At 38.8% G+C, this 21766-nt stretch overlaps 1 protein-coding gene across 1 annotated transcript in view; it reads left to right on the plus strand.

Moving 5' to 3' along the window:
• LOC115414145 (sec1 family domain-containing protein 1-like) overlaps positions 1 to 21766 on the plus strand; it is a 92809-nt gene that overhangs the window by 67945 nt on the left and 3098 nt on the right.

Raw genomic sequence — 21766 nt, forward strand, 5'->3', positions numbered from 1 at the left:
CTGATCTGAAAACCTGTACTGCAGTGATATGTACAAAGAGGATCTGAAGGTCTGAGTATTTTCTCAGGTGTTGGATTAATGTTGCGTTCAGGTCCACTGGAGCGGCATCATTAATCACATCACAGATGGAGCCATTTAAGGGCCACAGTTTAAGATTTAAATAGCTTTACAGTGATTTAATTACACTGAGGGGATATAATATTCATAATTATGTTTTTATTAGTGTTGTTTACCTTAGAACAAGACACGTTAATGATTTTATATGTGATGTTCTGTGGAAGACACTCAATATGAAAGAACTGCCTTTGGCATTTTTAGGGTTTTGTATTTTTTTATATAAAGTTGCAGGTGCCAAAATCGGGGGGAAATGGTGGTTTATGAATAAAATCTCCACCATTCTGCAGCTCTTTCAAATCTACAGACTAAATATAAAGATGAACTGGACGCAGTTGTAATAACTGCTGTCAGTCATGTATTTAACCCCAACCTGTGTGAAAAAACAGAAACTGAATCCAGAGCAGGAGCTGGAAGCTCCACTTTCCTCTCAGTCACTTGGAATACAACACAGTGAACAGGAATTTTGTTTTTAATTGTGGGTTACGTTTAGTGATATTAAAGCACACAATCCAGTCACCATTTTATATTAAATACATTAGTTTCTACAATAAAGCTTTAGGTCAATATAGATGTGATATACCTTGTTATAAAGAGTTACATTTTCTACAACTGAGTCTCAAAGTTTATTTCCAGTGTTCGTGAACAACAAAACATAATTAGTGAAAGAGTCATCTGGATAGAGATGGAAGATAATGAGACTTTCTGTTTGGTGGTCATGAGGTCACATGACTGGTCCATTCCATCAGTAAGTATACTCATGTTCAAAACAAAAAAAGGGAGGAAAAAGGAACAGTTTCAGCTAAATGTAACCTGATGTAGTACAGGTTATATTTAATTTTCTGAAATTAGAAGTTATTACCTTTAAATGAGGTGTCATTTGTAAATTTAGTCCTTTTGGTTCTTCAGCTCTAAGCTTTGGAACTTGGTAAATAGGAGAAAATTAACTCTAATTAGGAGGAAGGAATAGGTTCAGGTAATGAGTGATCTGTTGTTTGTCCTCAGTTCAGTCATAATAGTGTTTGTAATAATCATGTCTTCTCGTCATTTGGACGATGAAGCATCAGTGCATCAACATTTAATCACGAGAGGCCGAGGTGCAGCGTCTGAACCATGAAGTCTAATCAGCTGTTAGGATGCTGATTACACTGGGTTACAAAAAAAAATGTTTTTTGCAAGTTGTCTAGGTTTTTTCAACTGAATTAGGACCATTTTGCACCGCTAAATCCAAAAATGACATCTGTTTTTCTCAATCAGGTCAGGTTTTTTTGCTTCAGAGAACTCTTCTTGCCTTTGGTCCACTGACGCAGATACTCGGTGCATGACTTGCATACCATGTGTGGCGCCCAAACTTTATCTTGGTCACCAAGTTTAATACCAAAATAAGATTGGTAAGCACACTTTATCAAACTTGTGACTTGATTCCTGTTAGGTACAATGGTGTATTCACCCCAGATGTAGCAGAATACGTCAGGCTTATTTTTGCAAGATCTTCTAGTCGAAGCCATTTCATTCACCTGTAATATTAAAAAAAACCATTAATCATAAATTGGCAAAAGTAAAATCTTCAGAACTCATTTATTGCAAGAAATATGAAAGGAAATTGTATCATATGATGTGAAAATGCCCATAAATGTAAGCAAAAATGTTAAAAAAGCCAATATGTAGCATAGTTAAGAAAGTTGACCTGATTGAGCAAAATGAATGTGATTTTGGATTCAGCACACCAAAATGATCCTAAATCAGCTCAAAAAACTTAAACAATAAATTTGTTGTTGACCAGTGTTATTTATCATCTGATTGAGTTTCCCTATTTTCTGTACAAAAGTATAGTGATAATGATCTAAAATTACACAAACGTTTTGGTTGATTTTAACAGGGACCATCACAAACACGTGAATCTCGGGATAAAAGGTGGTTTGCACCAGACTTGGATACAAACTGAGTTCTATCTGTAAACCCCCCCCCCCCCCTAAAAATAATCACACGAAAACACTCACATGCACATTAAACTTGTCCTTCAATCCCATAAAAGAACAGAAACTGCAAATATTCTTCATATTTGACTGAAAACCTAATCTTTTCTTGCCGTAGGAACCTAAACTACACAATCATCATCGAAACCTGATTAAAAACAACCAATAAATCATGAAATTCATTGTGAATTTTCAGAACTAGCATTATATTTTGATAATATCATTACTTTGAGAGGAGGTTTTGGCCACGTTGCCCAGAACTATTAATATCTGGCTCTAATCACCTGATTTGATTTGATTTAATTTATTGGTTTATTTGACAGGGACATTGTGCATTGATTCACATTTATTGTATTGTAAATTCACCAGAATTAGACAAATGATTGTTTTTCATCTGCTGTTTCACCCCAGAAAAATAAAATAAGGTTACATAAACCCAATATTATTTACAAAAGATCAAAAATGTACAAATACATAAAATCAGATGAGTTATAATGCATTCATTTGGCTGAAATAAAAGCATTCTCTAGTTTCTGAGAATGTGATTAAACCAGTACTGGGTGGTTTTGACCCTTAAACCTAGTTAGTGGACTTAAGTGGACTTAAGTGGGACTTTGTTGAACTTTGGTGGACTTGGCCGACCTGCTGCCTGTTGACCCACGGCCTGTGGTTCTGAATCTCAGTAGCCCGATTGTTATTCTTGACTATTTCAGCTGTGATGTGAAAGCAGACACGGTTCATGGTGAGACAGTGACGTGAGGTTTGTGGTTTAATTTGTTGTCCTGTTTGGCTCTAGTTTTGTGAAAATGAAAAGAAAACTGTGAGCTTGAGGGTTCTGGATCGGTCTGAGATGGTCCTGTGGTTTGGGGTTTACTTCCAGAACACGACGAGGACACGGAGTGAAAACTGTCAGATCAGAGGACGATGAGATTAAAAACACAGCAGGAACAACGACCACAGGATCTGTCAGTGTTTTTATCTGGGTCAGAGGTCGAGGTGTTTACAGGAAACAGGTTCTGATCCGATCAGAAACATCTCTGCACATTTAACCCATAAGGCCCAAACATCCACCATCGACCAGAACCATCGACTGATGCAAAATGTTTAATACCTGTCGATCCACTAATCCTATCAATACACATGGAGATCATAAATTGGCGTTGTCTTGGTTTTGGTCGTCTTCATTAGCAATTTCTTCAAACATCATGTTCTCCGAAAGTAGTTGTTGGTTTCTTTTTCAGATTTTATTTTTCACTTCACTGTGACAGTGTCTACAAAGTTTGTCCACAGTTTTGAGAAATTTGTTTTTTTGAATTTTTGAGGAATTTTTAAAACATCAGAAATGTGCTTTCACTTCTAATGGTCTATATTTTGATGGTTTATAACTTCATGGAAATGCTTAGAGATATTAATATAGTTACTATTGGGGACTGATAGGAAGTCATATCTATAACTTGACTTAAGAGTGCACTAAGGGATACAACGAAATGAAAATTTCATATCACGGTTATTGTGACCAAAATTATCACGGTTATCATTATTATCGCAGTATTGTTGAAATTGTGCTCAAAATGTTCAAAAAGTACTAATACACACACTGAAATAATTTAACCACGTTGTATTTCGAAAAAAAACAACAACAACAACAAAAAAAAAAAACAAAAAAATAATAGGCACAATGTACCTTCTGTTGGCAGAAACATTCAAATATTAATTAACCCTTAGTGGTCTGAGCCTTTTTTGTCTGTTTTTCAGTCCTTCTGATTTTGCCTTTATATACTATATAAACAAATGTTTACTATACCCATGTTTGGGCTCTTTTTTTTTTCTTCCAGCACAACTTCATCTATCTCATCTGTCTATTATTTTTTTCACTTTAACCTACTATAAAAACACAAAAGGATAAAAAACACAAAAAAAAAATATAAAATCCGATTTGAAAAATGTATATAATTTATTGCATAAATAACACAAAGATGCTTAACGAACCTTTTCAAAGACTTTAAAGTGAACACTGGTTCCAAATATTAGGCATATACAATTAAAATTGTAACAAATTAAAACTATACACAGATATTTGACATAAAAGCATATCTTTACATAGGCGTTTTCTCCGGGAAAAGTGCGGTTATCAAACACGGTTATCATGATAATAAAGAATTTAAACGGTAATACTAACCATCTGCAATTTTACCGCGGTTAATCGTTATACCGGTAATCGTTACATCCGTAGAGTGCACCAACTTACAAGTTTTCAGCTATGAGTTGCGAGCTAACATCCAAGTTCAGATACACCACTGTTAGTTAATGGACTGCATTTATATAGAACTTTTTCCACACCTTCATGGTGCCCAAAGCACTTTACAAAGCCTCGTATTCACCCATTTACGCACAATACACCAATGGGTGGTCATGCAAGGCACTGCCAGGCCCTACGGGGAGCAATGTAGGGTTCAGCATCTTACCCAAGGACACTTGAACATGTGGACAGTCGGAGCCAGGATTTGAACTGCTGACGCTTTGGTCATTGGACGACCCGCCACACATCGTTGTCGTAGGCAATAAAAAGAAAAATGCTGGAGGACATCTAGTAGGTATTCTGGTGGTGGATCATCCATTTCTCTGCTCACCACAGTGTGTGGAGGAATACTGACGGGTTCCGCCGGTCAGCCCCATTTTCATATATATATTTTGTGCATATATATATATATATATATATATGTGTGTGTGTGTGTAAAATATACCCATACTTGGTGGCTCCGGAGACACATGTGGCTCTTTCATACCTTGGAAAATTAATAAAAAAGTATTTAATTTAAATGAATTTTATTTTAGTTGGTTAGTGTTTTTAAATGTTATTCAAAATGTGTAGATAATGGTGATATTAGGTATTACAGGTATTATCCCCCGCTGCACGACAAAGTCCGGTCGCTGTTCAGAGGGGAGGTGCTGAAACGCTTTGTCTCACTTTGTCTGGAAGAGTTGAAAAGAAGTTGTCCAGAACAGAGTAGGGTCAAAACACAATATTTGAAATCTCTCTGATGGGACATTTAGAGATAATTTGACGGATTAGTGTCGCTAAATGACCCACATTTAAAAAAAAAAAAAAAAAAAAATCTGCTTTAGTTGGACCATAAGGGATTATCCAAAACAAGGAGCTACTTTATATTGAGAAAAATGTTGGAAGGGTAATCAATTAAAGTTCACTCTCTGACGGGACATTACTGTGTTTGGACCCCGTATGCATTGGAGATAAGTTTGATATAAGTTACACATAGGTTCAAAGTATGTTACTCATAGGTTAGAAATAGTTTGAAAGTTTTGGATACACTAGACATTATCTCCATGTATTTCAACTTTTGGGGCTGGAACTGATTAATGGCATTTCAGTTAATTTCAATGGGGAAAATTGATTTGATATACGAGCCAATTGAGTTACAAGCTCAGTCACAGAACGAGTTAAACTCATAAGTCAAGGTACCAGTGTATGGGACTTTGATTGAATTAGCTGAGTTCTCCTTCGGTGAAAGTACCACCCGCTTCTATTGGGAGACTGATCTGCATGCAGACCACAGGACTGGAACATAGAACAGAACCTGACAATTTCACACATTCAACTGGGGATTGATTCAGATGGAACAGAATGGTAAGATACAGGGACACTGGTCTTATTTTAAAATTTCAGGCTGGGTTGGACCAGCCCACAGAACCTTAATCATAAATGTTTCACAGGCAAGTTTGTGGTCACTTATTCCAGAGGCTTACTCCTGATTGGCTGAGATCAGACGGCGGCCGAGCCATGTGAGGCTGCTGCGGTCAAACTGAAATCCTGTGTGTGTGTGTGTGTGTGTGTGTGTGTGTGTGGGGGGGGGTCAAAGAAGACAGAAGAAGAAGAAGAGACAAATGGAAAAGACACAAGACGCCAAGAGATGGTCGGAGATGGTCGCACAGTGAGTGGATGACCAGAAACGACAGGAAGTAGGCGGTCTGTCCTCAGGCGACCCCGGCCTCAGGTGGACTCATATCAAAGGTTGTGGCCGAGGGCAGAACCATCATGCCGTCCATCAGCAGAGGACGATACCAGGAATCACAGTGATCAGTGAAGGCCTCACACAGATGTGAAGGTGGAGTCTGTCGACCCTTCGAACGCCGATCGGTCACATGGACAGTTCGGTTCCATCCAGTCTCCTGATGCTTAAACTGGATTTGTCCATTTATTAAGCACCTGTTGCATTTATAAGGAAAATACATTCTAGCATCACAACATCAACTCATAATTTCACACTAATACAACTGTTTCTACTAAATAAAGGCCTGGCACCGTCTGCAGCTCAGAGAAATATAGGACATACAGTCGATCAGTTTTAAACATCCATGACTGGTTAACGTCTAATTCAACTCTCAGATTCCATCCGGGCTGTATTCAGATCATATCAGACATTTCACCAACAGTCAGTCAAACATATATTTTCCACTAGTTGAAATCTGATGAAGTCGACCTCTGTGGTTTTAGTTTTTTTCCTCTTGAATCAATGTGAACACATTTCTTTCCAGATTTTTTAGACAGAAGTCCATAGTAATCATAATCATCCTATTTTCAGGGTAAAAATAGCGGTTTTGTCTTTGTCTCCCTGATGTCGGCTGCGGTCAATAACTTCACCGGGAGCTTTTATTAGACACTTGAGCAGTGTTATTGATTTAATATCCATGACTCAGCTGTGACAGTGGTTTGTGCTTTCAGGTGTTGGCCTGCACTGCTTCATGTTTAATGCTCATGGACTGACTGAAGGACAGTGGAGATTGATTGTTAAGTGTTTCTTCAGGTGTTTGAAGCAGAAGTCGGTGCCCAGAGAGACTTAGAATCTGTCCGTGAAGATTCTGAAGGTTTGGCAGTAAAAGCCAAACAGTTAAGGTGTTCATCAGTGAAACCTGTGACCCTTTGTGTTGATGTGACACATAATTCCAGGAATACCAAGACTGGCGCCCCTCTAAAACTCAAACCAGTCCCAGTGGTTCCTTCTGCCAGACCTCATCCAGCTGCGATCCATTCACTGGGACTCTGTTCTCTGGCTCGGCCATCTTTGTTCAATCTCCAACATGATGATGTGACAACAGTAGAAACCCAGAGGAGCCAAGAAGATGCTCCTCATGGACCCGGTCCAGGATGCTTCAGAGGGCCACTGAGCTCCAACCATCTGTCCAAACCATTCCCACCATTGGCCAATCCACGTCTGGTGAGGTGAGCGTCCCAGTGCTGGTTCGGTCTGAGTCCATGAAGAAGTCTGGCCCAGACCAGTCCTCCTCCATCTGAGAGAACAAGTAAACGTTTGTGTGAGTTTGATGTTCACATGACTTTTTTTTTTTCTTTCTTTTTTTTTTTTTCTTTTTTTTGCCAAAACACAAATCTTAAGAGGAGCTTGTGTTGCCTAAGAGCTGAACACCATCTGTAACTCACCGGTGACAAACCCATGCTGAAGCTCCTCAGCTCTTTAACAGGACACACAGATCCAGCCCCATCCAACCGGACCACATGTTTCCTGCTGTTGTCATGGCGATCTTTGGTAAAACAGTTTGATGGACATAGATGGAAACCAGCTCCGCGTCTGCAGCTGCGACGTCCTTCATTTTCTCACAGGGTTTATTATTAGAGATGGCAGAACACCACGCAGTAATTACTCTGGTTCCAAACTCAAAGCCCCCATGAAGCTCCTGGTTATTTTACATCTTGTGTTGTGGAGTTTGTCATTTCCTAGAAAACCATAACAGATGATTGTGACTGCGATGACTCATCCTGGATGAGGATGGGTGATACTGTTACAGCCAATCAAATACTTCCTTGAATGTTCGCGTCTCCTGCAGACAGCGAATAGATGTGTGTTTAGAGTCTACCAAGTATCGAAGCTCTGGCCTCTGGGCGTCCACAGATTGGCGTTGGCGAAGGCGTCAGGTTATACATTTGGTCAAACAGTCGTTCTCTGTTTTGTCCGTTCTACTCATGTCGACTGTGAGAAGAACTGTTCAGAGTTGTTTTCAACAGAATCCTTTCTCGATGAATCTGTTAGTTACGTCTGTAAAATGGTGAATATAGTGATCAGTTCCTCCTCATATGTATCGATTGGTGTTCAGTTTAACAAGATACAGACAGAACATTTCAACTTCTTTGAAATAAATGACAAAGAAAAAACCAATCACAGTAGTCGGCAGGTAATTAGAAAAGCAAACCCTTAATTATTGGTTGCAGCCCTAATAGATTGTGTTCATTAAAGTTTCACCAAATCATTGTAATGAAGGAAGTTTCAGCTTAGTTTGTTTCCCTGAAGGCTTGAAACAAAAGCACCTCTGAGTTCCATCCAGACTTCAGTTCCTTTTCTTCATAATATCTAAAGGAATCAGGTCTGATAGGAACGGTTTCCATGTGAGACGGATGTTTAACCAGGTGATCCGATCCAGTTTCAAGTTGGTCTCACCTCGATGTGGATCTGAAAGACTGGATCAGAGGCATCAGGACACAGGAAGGATGGACGAAACAGCATTTTCATCAGGATTCACAAAAATATATATACATGTCCATGTTAATGAACAGTAAATAAACTGAACTCTCCCTGGTGCTGAGTCCACGTTGGTCCAGACCATCAGTGGATAAATACGCCAAACACCAACACTGAGCCTTCCATCGGATCCATCCAATCCCTCGTGCTGTGTTTTTATTTGGTATCAGACAAATACTTGCTGTTAAATCATTTTTTTCTTGTGTGTGTTTCAGTCGGACCTGGATCAGTATAAAAAGGCTCTACTGGACGCCGGCTGTGACCTTTCACCTCTCAACTACATCAAACAGTGGAAGTAAGTCTGTGATGCATTTAAGGTCTCAGGAAAAAATACAACTTCAGCATTGAACAGTGATAATTTCATCACAGGGGCGTATTATAGAAGGTATTTTGTTCTTCTATGACTATTATTTATCTTTAGTTGTGTATCTTTGTGTGATTTTTTTTTTTTTTTTTTTTTTTTTTTTTTTGGGTGGGTGGATCATATTTGTACTCATCTCTTTGTGATTTAGGGAAAGTCTGAGTATTTGGTTGGACATGGAGGCTGACAGAGCAGAGATGAATTCATCATGACTCACTGTGCTTCATCTTTTCCAGAGCCTTCACCAAGATGGCCGCCACCCCGGCCAACTACGGCAACAGCGGCGTCAAACCCATGGGGTATGGCAACACCAGCAGCAATTAGACAATGGATCCAAATAGTTTTGTGACATGTTTTGATTTAACGTTGTCTTTGCATAACAGATAAATCTCAGGTGCTAAAATAAGAGAATAAATTTAAAATCACGAGATTATAGCACAAAAAGAAACATCTGATGTAGCTGTGAGTGAAAAACAAGGTCAGAGTTGTGTTTATTGGAAACTTTCTTCTGGGATTCATTTGGTTTGTGACAATATGACACTGAGCCTCATAAAACAACCAAGAAATACAGCCAGAGGCTCAAATAAAACACTCTGCGCATTAGTTTTACTGTAAGAAACAGTTAAAAAAAGCACCTGAGGAAGCCTCCAAACTATGTGAGTTTATTTAAGGTAGTAGAGCCGGAGCGCCTGGACTGGATTACCAGCCTAACCCTGGCTTCCTCCTGTTGACTAAGCTTTTGTTTTCCTCCTCTTCCTGCAGTTTGTTTTCCAGAGTGATGAACACCGGCTCCCAGTTTGTGATGGAGGGAGTGAAGAACCTGGTGCTCAAACAACATGTGAGTTTAACCCTTTTTATCTGCCCTTATCCTGAAAACCAAGCATATGCATTCAACAACAGACATTCAACAAAAAGGAAAAGGATGGATGGACTGATACCAGACAGTAGATACTAGACCTGTAACGCTACACAAAATTTTCATTTCGGTACGTTTTTGATTTTCAAAGCCATGGTTCGGTTTTTTTTCGGTTTGGTACGGGAAGAAAGCAAACCCCTCAAAATGTCTTTAATGCATTTATGAATTTTGATCATTTTTCCCCCAAATTTTGGAGACAATAGAATATAGAAAAACAGGAATAATATAATTCTGCTGCAATAAATCAAATAGAAAATAAAATAAATTATTAATATTACTAAATGTATTGAAACCATTAGTATTGCACTTTTCCCCCTGAAAGTTAGTTTTGAACAAACAACAAAAATCTAATCCTAGTTCTGTCAGTTCACATTCTGTATTAAAATAACAATAAAATTCTACATGAAGTGCAACATTAACAAGAGGACAAACTGGTATTCTAATTAACAAAGTGAAGAGTACACTGACAACAAAATAACCAAATTATTTATTTTAGGACAGAGAACAAACTGTTTTAGGCCACTTTGTGTATTTGTGTGTGTGGAAGGGTACGATCTTTCAAAAACATGGGGGGGGGGCTAGTAATAGATCAGCCCTGTGGTGCAGAGCTAAAGGCTGGAGCTGGAGGATGGAGACGACTCTGTCCAGTTTTAGAAAGAACCAGTCTGTCATCAGTGTATCCTCACCTGTTTACCTGAGACCTGGTTGATGTAATCATCACCCGGCCTCTGTTTGTGGATCGACCTGGATTTAACTCAACTTGGGACCTTTATTGTCCCTCAAGAGGGAACTTAGGCAAAGAACATGGACACAACAACACCTCCTACACTAGTAGAACAACCAGAGGAAAAGATAGATACAGCTGTAAAATGATGCACTATAACCTCCTGAGACCCAGGAAATGTCAGCAAAGTACCAGCTTTTTTTGTTTTTTATTAAATAAGTGCCTATATTGGAAACATCATGATGCAACAGTTTTTTTCAGGTGCAGTTTTTAAAATGTTTATGGAATGGTCCTTTGTGTGGACAATTTTCTTTTTTTTGTATAAAGTTGTGAAACTCTTGTCCGCAATGTGGACAAGAAAACCCACAGCTGGGTCTGAGGAGGATAAATGTCCATTGAAAAAGCCACAGAGACAAAGACAAAAGACAAGTGCAACAGCCAACTGTAGGTAAAAGACTATTTTTAGATTAAAAAAGACAAAATGCTTAAGATCTGTCCATTGGTTAATTACTGTAGTGATTCATATGTTTCAGTCTGTAAGGTCCAAACAGAGTGTGTTCACCACCGTCACTGAAAAAAACACCAAATAGAATCATATCATCATCCATATCATCATCTTCATCATCATATGAATTTCATTATCTTCATCATCTTCATCATCATATATCATCTCATCATCATATCATATCATCACCCATATAATTTCATCATCATCATATATTACCTTCATCATATCATATTTAATCATCATCAGCGTCGTCGTCGTCCATCATCCATGATGATACAGATACAACATCCTGATGCTTTTGTCAGTCCTGGCTGAACTGTGCTTCAGTTAAACTGACCCAGGGTGAATCTGACCCTGGATCAGTCCTGGTTGAACTCAGCTTCAGTTTCCATTTCTAAAGGACAAACTCCTGATGAAGATGGACAGACTTTAATCCTCATCTCGTGTCTTTACTCAGTGATTCATGGGACTTTTCTTTGTTGTTCTTTTAGTTGTAGACCTTCTCTTTGTTCATGATGTGTTTCTTTGTGCTGTCACTCCTCCAACGTGGTGGTGGGTCGTCGGTAACCGTTGGTGATGCGTGCATACGTCCATCTGTTCTGTATCTCTTCGGAGGTCGGCGGACCTGATGCTGTCACTAATCACTAATGAAGACGATGATGATGAAGTATTAGAGGGTGAAAGTGGACCTGCAGCTCCTGCGATCGTTTATAATCATTACAGTCTCACAGTGGGAGGCGGTGTCTGTTTTCTTCATACTGAACTCGGACCATGATGCATTGCAGCGCTGCCAGAACACCAGACTCTGAGCCAGGGAGGATATTTACAGAGCTCCTCCACACTCATCATCTCCAGCCTTTAAGAGAAGCAGCAACACCCACGTCCAGATAAAACACCGATTAAAACAAACCAGAGAGAAGAACGGCACAATCCAAAACACACAAATAAAGAAGCAGAAAACACCTCATATTTAAATCTGAAAACCAATGACTTCAATAGAATTATCTGTGAAACTATTGTTGGCTAATACATTGTTGAAGATTTACTAGTCACAACATTTTCCTATCATCCTTTTAAGCATTAATTTGACTCTAAATACAGAACTCTAGACCAGGGGTGTCAAACATACAGCCCGTGGGCCAGAACCGGCTGCCAAAGAGTCCAATCCTCCCAATCAGAGCAAAAATTACAATGAAGATATTAACGATCAGTGATGTCAAACTCATTTTAGTTCAGCTTCCACATTCAGACCAATATGATCTAAAATTAAATAATAACATAATAACCCACAAATAAAGACAACTAAAAACTTTCTTCTTAGATTAATGTGAAAAAAGTAAAATTACACGATGAAAATATTTCTGTTTACAAATTAGAAGTGTAAATAAACTGAACAAATATGAACAACCTGAGATGTCTAAAGGAAATAAGCATAGTTTGACCAATATTCTGCCCGTTACTGAATGTTTTGTGTATTTGTAGATTCACTGTGATCTGTAAGTTTTGTTAATAATAATTAATTAATAATTAAGCATCTTTGAGTGTCCAAAAAAAGCACTATATAAGTGTGATGTATTAGTATTATTACTGTTAATATTGTTGAAATTGTGCAATTTTTTCTTAAGAAATTCCATGTCGTACATGGTCATTCAGGTTATGCGCATTTTCATCATGTGATTTCACTTTTTTCACAGTAAAACAAACAACCAAAACTTTGGAGTTTTTATCATTTATAGGTTGTTCTGTTATTTTACTGGTCTGACCCCCTGGAGATCATATTGGTCTGCATGTGGACCCTGAACTAAACCCCTGGTCTAGGGGGTGTTTGTGGTATTTTCCTCAGATGTGGAGTTAAATGGTCTCCTTCTCTTCCAGAACCTTCCTGTCACTCGGATCCTGGACAACCTGATGGAGATGAAGTCACATCCTGTAAGTGTGTGAAGGCTGTTATCTCCACATAATGAAACAATGAACCTGCAGAAGGCACCGAATCCATCTGGAACCCAAACACACACCTGATCTGTGGGTAGTTAAAGGGGCGGAGTCAGGCATCAGCAAAGGCACAGCTGATTGGACGGACAAAGGGTCATCACACATGTTTACACAAACACAGAGACAGATGTATTAATAAGACAAGAGGAAGAGATGAGACACACACAGACACACACATTCACACACACACATACACACACACACACACAGACACACACAGACACACACAGTCACACACAGACACACACACTCACACAGTCACACACAGACTCACACGGACACACACAGACTCACACGGACACACACAGTCACACACGGACTCACATAGACACACACAGACTCACACAGACACACACACAGACACACACACACAGACACACACAGACCCTGTGTGTGTGCAGGTTTCTCAGCGTCTGCAGTTACATCAGTCTAACAAAGCTGCTGTTGTTGATGCAGAGACAGAGACAGACAGGACTGGGACGAGGATGAAAGACACAGAAGAGCACATTCTCCTTCTATCAGATGGTCCTCTGACTGTGTGTGTGTGTGTGTCTGTGTGTGTGTCTGTGTGCGAATAGTTAAATATTTCCATAAACCGGCCTCGTCTTCCAGTAAACCCTCCTCTGTGATGTCGGAGCGCTGAGTGAAGACCAGCGCCTCGTCCAGGTCACCTGAACGCACCACGCTGTCCAATAGGTCACCTGAATGCACCATGCCATCCAATAGGTCACCTGAACGCACCGCGCTGTCCAATAGGTCACCTGAATGCACCATGCTGTCCAATAGGCCACCTAAATGCACCACGCCAATCCAATAGGTCATCTGAATGTACCACATTGTCCAATAGGTCACCTGAACGCACCATGCTGTCCAATAGGCCACCTAAATGCACCACGCCATCCAATAGGTCATCTGAATGTACCACATTGTCCAATAGGTCACCTGAACGCACCATGCTGTCCAATAGGTCACCTGAATACACCATGCCACCCAATAGGTCACCTGAACGCACCACGTCAATAGTCCAGTACTCGATTCTGATTGGTCAGTGAGTCTGTGTTGTGTTATTGCAGCTGCAACTATCGACGTTAATGGTGACACTGTGCTGACCTTTAACCCCAGACACAGATTAAATAAAAGCACTCATTCAAATCAGATCGAAAATATGAATATTAAAGAGTTTTTATACAGAAAAAAAACACATATTTTAACCCTGGAAACGGCCACATTAGATTTGTGGTTTTTCACCAAAGCGCAAATGCACGTCAGCCGCTTTTTCACCAACATTTCCAGATATTTATTTACCTGGTCAATGAATTCCTCTTATTCTGTGTGGTTTGTGTTTCCATTTAAAAGTTCAGGAAAATGTATTCATATCAGTAAAAGTAACTGCACTACCTCTCCAGTCCAGTAGGTGGCGCTAAGAAGAGGCTTTAAGCCACAATATGGCCAACTCGATGGTAATATGACCACAACGGTCTGAAAAAACCAACGGGATATCGCTGGGTTCAACTGGAGCCTCTTACAGACTGTTTATTATTGTTTTTATATTGGAAAAATCTGTTTTATTTTAGTACTTTGTTGATTTCTTTAATTAATGGACATTTAATAAACAGAGGAGGGATCATGAATATACAGGTGGCAGTAGTAGTAGTAGTAGTAGTAGTAGTAGTAGTATTGGTAGTAGTAGTAGTAGTAGTAGTATTGGTAGTAGTAGTAGTAGTAGTAGTATTGGTGGTAGTAGTAGTAGTAGTAGTAGTAGTAGCAGTAGTAGTAGTAGTATTGGTGGTAGTAGTAGTAGTATTAGTAGTAGTAGTAGTAGTAGTATTGGTGGTGGTAGTAGTAGTAGTAGTATTAGTAGTAGTATTGGTGGTGGTAGTAGTAGTAGTAGTAGTAGTAGTAGTAGTAGTAGTAGTGAGTCCAGATGGGACGAGTCCTGAAGCAGATGCTTAACATTATCTTATTTTTGGGATAATTTTCATGCGAGTTAAATCAGAACAAACAGGCATAAATGTATAATATTGGAGAACGTTAACAGACTACATATGACCGGTTGTATCCACTTTTATCCTGTTCTCAATGTGGTGATGATCAGATGTTCTGGACCAGAATGCATCTGGATGAAGTGAACAGATCTACAGCCAATCAGAGCCAAGAATCAAAGAACCACCATGAACGAGTGTTTGCCGAAGGCCTTAAGTGCAGCTGTTTGTTTTTTAAGATAAAATATTCTGTCCAGTTCATTTAACTCTGACGCGATAACAGATTCAGGAGCTGCGCCAACATCAGTGGCGGCCATCTTGGATGTTTATACAGGCGTCTGTCAGCATCACATCAGATCCTCCTCCTCAGATAAACAGCTGTGATTGGCCTGCTCCGTCTTCAGTCAAGTAAACACATGGATCTGCCAGAATAAATGAAACAGGAGCTGTGCGGGCCATCTGGGTCCTGGTCCATCAGGGTCTCGGTCCATTTGGGCCCTGATCCATCAGGGTCTCAGTCCATTTGGGTCCTGGTTCATCTGGGTCCTGATCCATCAGGGTCTCGGTCCATTTGGGTCCTGGTCCAAAGGGTTCCTGGTCCATTTGGGTCCTAGCCCAGTTGGGTTCAGGTCCATTTGGGTCCTGGTCCAAAGGGTTCCTAGTCCATTTGGGTCCAGGTCCATTTGGGTCCTGGTCCAACGGGTGCCTGGTCCATTTGGGTCCTAGTCCATTTGGGTCCTGGTCCAACGGGTTCCTGGTCCATTTGGATCCTTGTCCATTTGGGTTCAGATCCATTTGGGTCCTGGTACAACGGGTTCCTGGTCCATTTGGGTCCTAGTCCATCTGGGTCCAGGTCAATCGGAGTCCTTTTCCATCCGTGTCGGGGTTGGTCCGACTGAAGTGAAGGATGTTTCTCCATCCTGTTGTCGTCATTGATATATGAACTTAACTCTGATTGGTTCATGGACGGGTCTGGGTCGAAATGAAGCAGAAATGCTGCTGTTGGGTCAAAACCGAAAGATATAAAACCAACTTCAGCATATTCCTGTTTTTCAAGACTTTTACGACTTTTCTGTTCCACTCCCAGATGCTACTGCAGATAATTTTTCCTCCACCTCTTTGTGCTATGGGTGGTTCTGGTTCTGGTTCAGATAATCCAGGTTAGCTGGTCACAGTGTGAATGAAGTCCCTATGTTTATATAATTATGAAGTCTTTAAATCCTTGTGTTTGTTCCAGGAAACTGACGACTACCGATACTTCGACCCAAAGATGCTGCGAGCAGTGAGAGGTATGAGCCTCCTGATCAATAACCAGTGATAACCAATAATAACCAATGACAACCATTAATAACCAATGATTACTAATAATAACCAATGATAACAATAATCACCAATGATAACCAATGATAACTAATAACCAATGATATTAATCACCAATGATAACCAATAATAATCAATGATAACCAATAATAACTAAAGATAACCAACAATAACCAATGATAACAATAATCACCAATGATAACTAATGATTACCAGTGATAATCAATAACCAATGATAACTAATAATAACAAATAATAACAATGATAACTAATAATAACAAATAATAACAATGATAACTAATAATAACCAACAGTAACCAGTGATAACCAATAATAATCAATAACAATGATAACTAATAATAGCCAATAGTAACCAGTGATAACCAATGATAATCAATAACCAATGACAACTAATAATAGTGAATAATAACCAGTGATAACTAATAATAACCAATAGTAACCAATGATAACCAGTGATAATCAATAACCAATGATAACTAATAATAGTGAATAATAACCAATGATAACTAATAGTAACCAATAGTAACCAATGATAACAATAATAACCAATGCTAACAGTTATCATTGGTTATTATTGGTTATTATTAGTTACTAATAATAACCAATAATAACCAATGGTAACTTGTAATAATCAATAATAATCAATGATAATCAATTATAACCAATAATAATCGTCTGTGATCAGTGTGTTTAGTTCAAGTGCAGGTGAACTTTCAGTTAATCTCAGACTCTGCTGAATGACAGGAAGCTCAGGAATGTCTCATGTTGTGTTTTTTTTTTTTTGTTGTTGTTTTTTTCAGCTCCATTCCCAGAAACAAGAACCCATTCCAGGAGGTGAGTTCCATGAACGACTGATCCGTCAGGAAGTCGATTAGATCAAATGAGTGATGTGTTTGGAGGAGACGGAGCAGACGCTTTATCTGACACTGGACTTTGATGATGATGATGATGGTGGTGGTGGTTCTGACCCGTTCACATACAGATTTAACCTGTAGGTTCTGGTCAGTGTTGGAGTCAAACTAACTGGACCTGAGGCTCTGATACATGAATCTGACCGAGGACATTCAGATTAGAAAAGGACACATTTAGAGTAAAAACAGCTTCAACTGTCGGAACAAAATAACAACAGAAATACTTGATCAGGACACATTTAACCTGTTCCTTCTGTCTAATTTGTGAATTTATTCCTACTAGCGGCATTGTACCCGTGGCTAAACGCCCTGCTGTGGTGCAACAGCGGCATTGCACCCAAACGCCCTCCTGTGTCGCGTGTTGCAACATCGATCGGACATCGATGGGACGGACAGACACGGGGCGGGGCCGAAACATGCATTATATAGTAGAATTTACTAAGTTCCAAAGCTTAGAACTGAAGAACGACAGGGACTAAATGAATGACTGACACCTCATTTAAAGGTAATAACCTCTAGTTTCACAACATTTACTTTATTAGTATGAAGCAAAAATCCAACCTGATCTACTTACACTAGTCCACAGGTTTCAAACATGCGGCCCGGGGGCCAAATCTGGTCCGCCAAAGGTTCCATTCTGACCCGCAGGATGAAAGTGCAAAAATGAACCTGAACAGTCAAGGTTGTGAAAAATCATTTTGGTTCAGGTTCCACATACAGACCAATGTGATCTGCAGTAAAAATAACAACACAATAACCCATAAATAATGACAACTACAAAGTTTCTTTGTGAAAAATTGTGGAAAAAATTTAAGTGAAAAAAAAACAAAAAACATTACACTGTGAAAATATTTACATTTACAAAACTATTCTTTCACAATAAAATACAAATAAATACATAAATATAAACAAAGATGAACAACCCGAAATGTGCAATTTGAACAATACTCTGCCTGTTACTAAATGTTTTTATCCATTAATGGATCCACTGTGATCTGTAGTTGTATTAATAATAACAGATGAAATATTGTAGAAATTGTTCAAATTTTAGTTCCAAACTCCAAAATTTTAACAATATTCTGCCTGTTACCAAATGCTTATGGAACACTGTGTGTATTGCACATGTATAAATAATAAGTCCAGGCATAATATTGTTAAAATTGTACTAATTTTTCAAATGAAATTTCAGTTTTTTCAGGTTATTCACATCTTTTTTGTAAAATGTAAATATTTTCATAATTTAATTGTTTGTTTTTTTTCTTTTTTGTTGTAAAAGAAAAAGAAAAACTTGGATTTGTCATTATTATAAGTTATTAAGTCATTATTTTACTGGTCTGGCCCACTTGAGCTCAAATTGGGCTAAATATGGCCCCTGAACTAAAATGAGTCTGACAGCCCTGCACTAGTCCCATCAGCTTCCATCACTATCCAGGTGGTTCTGTCACTAATTCTATTTCGTTGCTCAGTTATACTGTAAAATAAACTCACAGACTCAATTACAGATAAGCTAATCTTTCTAACGTGCTGTAATATGTTTGTATTTACTAAACTTTAATGTCTTTAATCTAAAACGGTGCCTGAATCACCTGTTATTCACGGTGAATGCAGAGGTTTGATCAGGCTGTTCTTTCTTCAACATCATTACTGAGGTTTCGTCTCTGTGTTTTCATTAGATTTAGTGTCGCCTCTTATAAACCCCTCCAAAGAACACACCAGACCAGGGCTCTCAAACTCATGTTCTTTCAGGTTCCACATTCAGCCCGATTTGATCTGCAGTGGACCGGACCAGTCAAATAATAGCAAAATAACCTATAAATAATGACAACTCCAAATTTTTGTCTTTGTTTTAGTGCAATAAAACCCCATTATGAAAACTTCCTTTTATGACCTAACCAAACAAAAAAAAATGTGGATAACCTGAAAAAACTGAAATTTCTTCAGAAAAATCAGTGCAATTTTAACAGTATTCTGCCTCAACTTATCATTTCTACTTGTGCATTATGGATCAGATCTACAAAGACACTAAACACTGAGGAACAGGAAGAAAAGAGTTCAAATTGTGCTGAATTTTCTTTAGACATTTCAGGTTGTTCATATTTGTTCCGGTTATTCACATTTTATTGTTACAGGATAGTTTGTAAATGTAAATAATTTCATAATTTAATGTTATTTTTGCACTAAAACAAAGACAAACATTTGAAGTTGTCATTATTTACAAACAATGTAATATTATTTTTTTCACATGAAACCGAGAAGAAAATCTGGAGTTATTATTTCTTGTGGGTTCTTCTGCTGGTATTATTTGACTGTAGATCATATTGGTCTGTATGTGGAACCTGAACTAAAATGAGTTCCACAGCCTGGACTGTGGAATTTTTACACTTTGCAAATTCATCCCAGGGGCCGGATTGGAACGTTTGGTGGGCCACATTTGGCCCCCAGGCCACATGTTTGAGACCCCTGTGCTAGAATGAATCCTATGATCCCATCTGGGTTTAGGGGCCGTGTAAGAAAACATAAATCTGACTAAAGAGTAAAGCTGAGCAAGAGGAAATACACAACAGGGAACAGGGACACGCCCACTGTTTACATCTAAACATGTCGTTAGCCTCATAGCATAATAACCTAACTCATACACAAATGGACAAAAGTATGTGGACACTTTGAATTCAGGTGTTTCTTTTCCAACAGGGGTCTGGGTTACAAAACAATAATGACACTCACATCTGGAGGGACGTTATTAAAAGAATGAACTTTACTTCACTGTTCAGATGGAAAAGCGTCCGCATATTGACCTTTTCACACGTTTAATGAAGCAGGAAACAGGAGGAGGAAGAACCAGATTCACCTGAATATGATTAAAACCAGGATGATCAAACCGGATCCATTACCCCCATCCATCCAGGTCCTGTAGAACCTGTAGAAATGAACCCGGGATCATCTGTGTTTCAGTCTTTGACCCAAAGACACTGATGACGGAACTGTTGAGACGTTAAAGGCAGGTTCCACCTCCAGATAAAAGACAGAACAGTGTTCCTGCTGTGTCTGTGTCATCAGGTCATCATCATCATCATTAACTTCAGTCTTTCAGTCAATATCATGATATATCACAACATGAGCCTCACCAGAATCAGAACCAGAACACTTTATTAATCCAAGGGGAAATTATTGTGTACAGTTGTTCTGTGTATGTATGTATAAGAAAAAGGAGCAGCAAAGAAATGATCAATACTACCAAACTATATATACATTTTATAAAGCTCTATATTTATTATTATTATTATTTAATAGTGTTTTTATATATATATATATATATATATATATATATATATATATATATACAGTCTGCTCTCGTTAAACCGCCCGCCGTTATACCGCCATTTTCGCTCACCGCTGACCAAAACCATTGCACAAAAATCCCCAATGCATTATTCCATTAGCTACCGCCATTTCCGCCTATCGCCATCCACCAGCCCAGTTCCATGCACAAACAACACTTATACCATTGATTTCCCGACCGTTATACCACCAGTGCCGCGCTGCGGCACCTCCGAGGCGCGCCGCGGAAACCGGCGTGGAAACCGGGTCGAAATGGCTCTTTGAGTGTTAAAGGTTGCCGATCCCTGCCTTACAACATAACAGATTCAAGATTTATTTAGAAACGCAATTAGAACGGGTTAACGGAGGCAGCATAGACATCATATAGTAAAGACATGCACATTATGGACGCAACCCGTTGTAACGCCATTTTCGCTATACCGCCAATTTGGCCGTGAACGGAAGTTGGCGGTATAACGAGAGTAGACTATATATATATATATATATATATATATATATATATATATATATATATATATTTAGTAGAGCTGCAACCGATTAATCGAGTCACAGTGATCCAAAAAAATCATTCAACCACAATTCTCCTGAATCAAAGCTTCTGTTTCCTTCATTTCTCTGCTGTTAAACATTGGTTCCACTGTTGTGTTTCACACGGATACTTATTGTGACACACAAAGAAGGTTCAATTCAGGGAAAACTGCAATAGAATATTTCCCTTCAGTCAGTCGAATGGATAATCGAATCGTGAGTTTTTTGCATTTGCTTCAAGCACCTAATCGATTAATCAGTTGCAGCTCTAATATTTAGAGCTATATATAATATATATTTGTTGTATTGATCATTTCTTTCCCTGCTACTTTCTTATACTTGCATGGAGCGACTGTAAAACAATAATTTCTTCTGGGATTAATGAAGGATTGTGGTTCTGATTCTGGTTAAAACACAATTAGATCGGCAATTTGTACAATTTGTACAGACAAATATTTTCAACATAATAAATATACATGAATAAGTGTTTCCACTCTGAATCTAGAACTCAAACAACTAAAACTTT

The sequence above is a fragment of the Sphaeramia orbicularis genome, chromosome 22 (assembly GCF_902148855.1).
Source record: "Sphaeramia orbicularis chromosome 22, fSphaOr1.1, whole genome shotgun sequence".
NCBI classification, from domain to species: Eukaryota; Metazoa; Chordata; class Actinopteri; order Kurtiformes; family Apogonidae; genus Sphaeramia; species Sphaeramia orbicularis.